This window comes from Salvelinus sp. IW2-2015, linkage group LG1 (assembly GCF_002910315.2).
Source record: "Salvelinus sp. IW2-2015 linkage group LG1, ASM291031v2, whole genome shotgun sequence".
In the NCBI taxonomy this organism is placed as follows: Eukaryota; Metazoa; Chordata; class Actinopteri; order Salmoniformes; family Salmonidae; genus Salvelinus; species Salvelinus sp. IW2-2015.
In genome coordinates this window covers 39,891,552-39,896,918 of record NC_036838.1, presented here as the reverse complement: position 1 = coordinate 39,896,918, position 5,367 = coordinate 39,891,552, and the positions used below count along the sequence as shown (strand labels likewise).

Here is a 5,367-nt window from a genome sequence, read left to right as displayed (position 1 = left end):
TTAATCCCCCCTCTCATATGATGAGTGGTATAGTCTTAAACCAGTGTTTAAAGATTTAATCCCCCCCTCTCATATGATGAGTGGTATAGTCTTAAACCAGTGTTTAAAAACTTAACCCCCCCAATATATTTCAGGATGTAGAAGATGTCCCCCCCTAAGAAGTCACAGCATGTTTCATCAGCATCCAGCTCTGCAGGAACAGGTACTGTCTAGGCTATTAGCTAAAGTAAGGNTACATCCTGAAATATATTCCTGGGGGGGATGTCTTCTACATCCTGAAATATATTCCTGGGGTGGATGTCTTCTACATCCTGAAATATATTCCTGAGGGGGGTGTCTTCTACATCCTGAAATATATTCCTGGGGGGATGTCTTCTACATCCTGAAATATATTCCTGGGGGGGGGTGGTATTATTATTATTATTTACTATGATCATTATTGTTGTTATCATAACTATCAAACTTAACAACCTATTATTTCTTAACTTACAGTACGCTCTATACATTGCAATGGAAGCTCAGTGTGATTTCCCTGAGGTATGTATAAATTATGAAATTCTCATCACTAATGGATATAATGTTTTTTGGGATCCTCATCCGATTGTGGGATTTTCTTTTTCAAAGGAAAACATGCAGCACGTTAGGCGATGGTGGTGCTTAGTTGTCCTGCAGAACTTTCCCATGCCGTAAGTCTTGAACATTATAATAACTTTTCATTTGCATTCTTAAAATCACTTGTTTCACTGTAGCCAGACTGACCTGGATATATTTTCATATTGAATGTATGTAATGTATGTCATTCACTCACTAAGGTGTGAAGAAGAGGTTGAAAGATCAAAAAAGGCTGCGAAAACAAAACACACTACAGGTAGGAGGTGTCATATGATGAGTGGTATAGTCTTAAACCAATGTTTAAAGACTTAATCCCCCCTCTCATATGATGAGTGGTATAGTCTTAAACCAATGTTTAAAGCTAACTGGAACGAGAACATGAATGGTTCCTTGAGGAGAATATTCCTCTTCATCCAGGCCATCATACAACCGTAGTTCTTTAAGAGTTGTAATACGGTCTTCCCCGTCCATCCCAATTACACTAGGGAGGGAAACGGTGCCTTTAAATGTTTGGCGTTCGCACCACCTTGCTGCCTCTAGGCTGTCCCTGAGAAGAACATCTGTTTGGCGTTCGCACCACCTTGCTGCCTCTAGGCTGTCCCTGAGAAGAACATCTGTTTGGCGTTCGCACCACCTGCTGTCCCTGAGAAGAACATCTGTTTGGCGTTCGCACCACCTTGCTGCCTCTAGGCTGTCCCTGAGAAGAACATCTGTTTGGCGTTCGCACCACCTTGCTGCCTCTAGGCTGTCCCTGAGAAGAACATCTGCTTCCTTGAAGAAAAAGGAAGAATAAATATTAAGAGTAGTGCCTCATTGGGTGATCAAGTCAAATTACAACCCACTTTCACAATACCACCATGCAAACAAAAGCCACTATACTAAAGGGGTTTTCAGTGATATCTATAACTACTCAACAAGTCATCACAACTATTATATCTTGCCATGCATTAAGCCTTCAGCTTTACACACAGTAGACTACATACCCAGTTCACAGCTCCCAGTTCGCCGTGCAATTTGTTTTCTGATCGTCTAGAATGAAAACAGATTGTGGTCATTAAGTAATGTAAGGGAACCTCTAGGGATGGGGTGTAAAAGAGTGCACCTTACTTTAGCTAATAGCCTAGACAGTACCTGTTCCTGCAGAGCTGGATGCTGATGAAACATGCTGTGACTTCTTAGGGGGGGCATCTTCTACATCCTGAAATATATTGGGGGGGTTAAGTTTTAAACACTGGTTTAAGACTATACCACTCATCATATGAGAGGGGGGGATAAATCTTTAAACACTGGTTTAAGACTATACCACTCATCATATGAGAGGGGGGATTAAATCTTTAAACACTGGTTTAAGACTATACCACTCATCATATGAGAGGGGGGATTAAGCTTTAAACATTGGTTTAAGACTATACCACTCATCATATGAGAGGGGGGATTAAGTCTTTAAACATTGGTTTAAGACTATACCACTCATCATATGACACCTCCTACCTGTAGTGTGTTTTGTTTTCGCAGCCTTTTTGATCTTTCAACCTCTTCTCACACCTTAGTGAGTGAATGACATACATTACATACATTCAATATGAAAATATATCCAGGTCAGTCTGGCTACAGTGAAACAAGTGATTTTAAGAATGCAAATGAAAAGTTATTATAATGTTCAAGACTTACGGCATGGGAAAGTTCTGCAGGACAACTAAGCACCACCATCGCTAACGTGCTGCATGTTTTCCTTTGAAAAAGAAAATCCCACAATCGGATGAGGATCCCAAAAAACATTATATCCATTAGTGATGAGAATTTCATAATTTATACATACCTCAGGGAAATCACACTGAGCTTCCATTGCAATGTATAGAGCGTACTGTAAGTTAAGAAATAATAAGGTTGTTAAGTTTGATAGTTATGTAAACAACAATAATGATCATAGTAAATAATAATAATAATACCACCCCCCCCCAGGAATATATTTCAGGATGTAGAAGACATCCCCCCAGGAATATATTTCAGGATGAGAAGACACCCCCTCAGGAATATATTTCAGGATGTAGAAGACATCCACCCCAGGAATATATTTCAGGATGTAGAAGACATCCCCCCAGGAATATATTTCAGGATGTATAAGACATCCACCCCAGGAATATATTTCAGGATGTATAAGACATCCCCCCAGGAATATATTTCAGGATGTAGAAGACATCCCCCCCAGGAATATATTTCAGGATGTAGAAGACATCCACCCCAGGAATATATTTCAGGATGTAGAAGACATCCCCCCCAGGAATATATTTCAGGATGTAGAAGACATCCCCCCCAGGAATATATTCAGGATGTAGAAGACATCCCCCCAGGAATATATTTCAGGATGTAGAAGACATCCTGACCCCCCCCCCCCAGGAATATATTTCAGGATGTAGAAGACATCCCCCCCAGGAATATATTTCAGGATGTAGAAGACATTCCCCCCAGGAATATATTTCAGTTGAGAAGACATCCACCCCAGGAATATATTTCAGGATGTAGAAGACATCCCCCCCAGGAATATATTTCAGGATGTAGAAGACATCCCCCCAGGAATATATTTCAGGATGTAGAAGACATCCCCCCCAGGAATATATTTCAGGATGTATAAGACATCCCTCCCAGGAATATATTTCAGGATGTAGAAGACATCCACCACAGGAATATATTTCAGGATGTAGAAGACATCCCCCCCAGGAATATATTTCAGGATGTAGAAGACATCCCCCCCAGGAAATTTTCAGGATGTAGAAGACATCCCTCCCAGGAATATATTTCAGGATGTAGAAGACATCCCCCCAGGAATATATTTCAGGATGTAGAAGACATCCACCCCAGGAATATATTTCAGGATGTAGAAGACATCCCCCCCAGGAATATATTCAGGATGTAGAAGACATCCCCCCCAGGAATATATTTCAGGATGTAGAAGACATCCCCCCCAGGAATATATTTCAGGATAGAAGACATCCTGACCCCCCCCCCCCCAGGAATATATTTCAGGATGTAGAAGACATCCCCCCAGGAATATATTTCAGGATGTAGAAGACACCCCCCAGGAATATATTTCAGGATGTAGAAGACATCCCCCCAGGAATATATTTCAGGATGTAGAAGACATCCCCCCCAGGAAATATTTTCAGGATGTATAAGACATCCCTCCCAGGAATATATTTCAGGATGTAGAAGACATCCACCCCAGGATATATTTCAGGATTGTAGAAGACATCCACCCCAGGAATATATTTCAGGATGTAGAAGACATCCCTCCCAGGAATATATTTCAGGATGTAGAAGACATCCCCCCCAGGAATATATTTCAGGATGTAGAAGACATCCACCCCAGGAATATATTTCAGGATGTTAGAGAGACACCCCCCCAGGAATATATTTCAGGATGTAGAAGACATCCCCCCCAGGAATATATTCAGGATGTATAAGACACCCCCCAGGAATATATTTCAGGATGTAGAAGACATCCACCCCAGGAATATATTTCAGGATGTAGAAGACACCCCCCCCAGGAATATATTTCAGGATGTAGAAGACATCCCCCCCAGGAATATATTTCAGGATGTAGAAGACATCCCCCCCAGGAATATATTTCAGGATGTAGAAGACATCCCCCCCAGGAATATATTTCAGGATGTAGAAGACATCCCCCCAGGAATATATTTCAGGATGTAGAAGACATCCCCCCCAGGAAATATTTCAGATGTAGAAGACCCCTCCCTCAAGAAGTCACAGGATGGCCATCAGCGTACAGCTCTGCAGGAGTTTGATGTGTGAATTGTGTAAAAACTGTAGGAAATAGGTCCCAAAAAGTGTCAAGAATAATAAACAAGAAAAAGTACGAGCAATAACAATAGTGTGCTTTGCATGTTGCAAGCACATAAATAATAATAACTTTTCAATGTTATAACAGTAAATAGGACTAATATAATATACTGAAACAGCATCTACCATCAAAACAAACACCCCACAGTTGTTTGAGAAATCTTGCTTTGGTAGGCCCTGTTGTGTGAACTGTCACGATCGACAAAGGAGAGAAAGCGACCAAGGCGCAGCGTGTGAAAAATACATCTTCTCTTTATTTAGAAGATGAACCAACGAAGCAAAACAACAAATCGATGACCGTGAAGCTATAACCGACTAAATGCAAAACATGCAATCTTGACACAGACCTAGACCTAGACACAGACTTAGACAATGACCCAACAAAAACATGATGCCTATGGCTGCCTAAAATATGGCTCCCAATCAGAGACAAATGAAAGACATCTGTCTCTGATTGAGAACCACTCAGGCCACCATAGACATACCTAGAAACCCTCACTAAACCATAGACATACCTAGACATATTCACTCAACACAAAACCACACACAAAACCCAACACCCCCTTTACCATATAATCACCCAAAACACAAACATACCCCATGTCACACCCTGACCTAACTAAAAAACAAAGAAAACAAGAATACTAAGGCCAGGGCGTGACAGTACCCCCCCCAAAAGGTGCGGGACTCCGGCCGCAACACCTGACACAGAAAGGAGGATCCGGGGTGGCCTTAATATGGCGGCGGCTCGGGTGCAGGACGTGGCCAACACTCCACCATAGTCGATTCCGCTTCGGTGTCTCTGGTAGATCCGGCTGAATGGCGGATTCAGCCGATCCCTGGCGTGGCGGGCGACTCTGGCTGCTCCTGGCTGGCGGGCGACTCTGGGCTGCTCCT

At 42.2% G+C, this 5,367-nt stretch overlaps 1 long non-coding RNA gene across 1 annotated transcript; it reads left to right on the top strand.

Annotated features, from left to right (window-relative positions):
• Positions 1 to 304: 304 nt before the first annotated feature.
• On the top strand, positions 305 to 928 carry LOC111970166 (uncharacterized). The gene is made up of 3 exons (XR_002878083.2): positions 305 to 537; positions 625 to 686; positions 813 to 928. It is a non-coding gene; the product is annotated as an uncharacterized lncRNA (long non-coding RNA).
• The last annotated feature ends 4,439 nt before the right edge of the window (positions 929 to 5,367 follow it).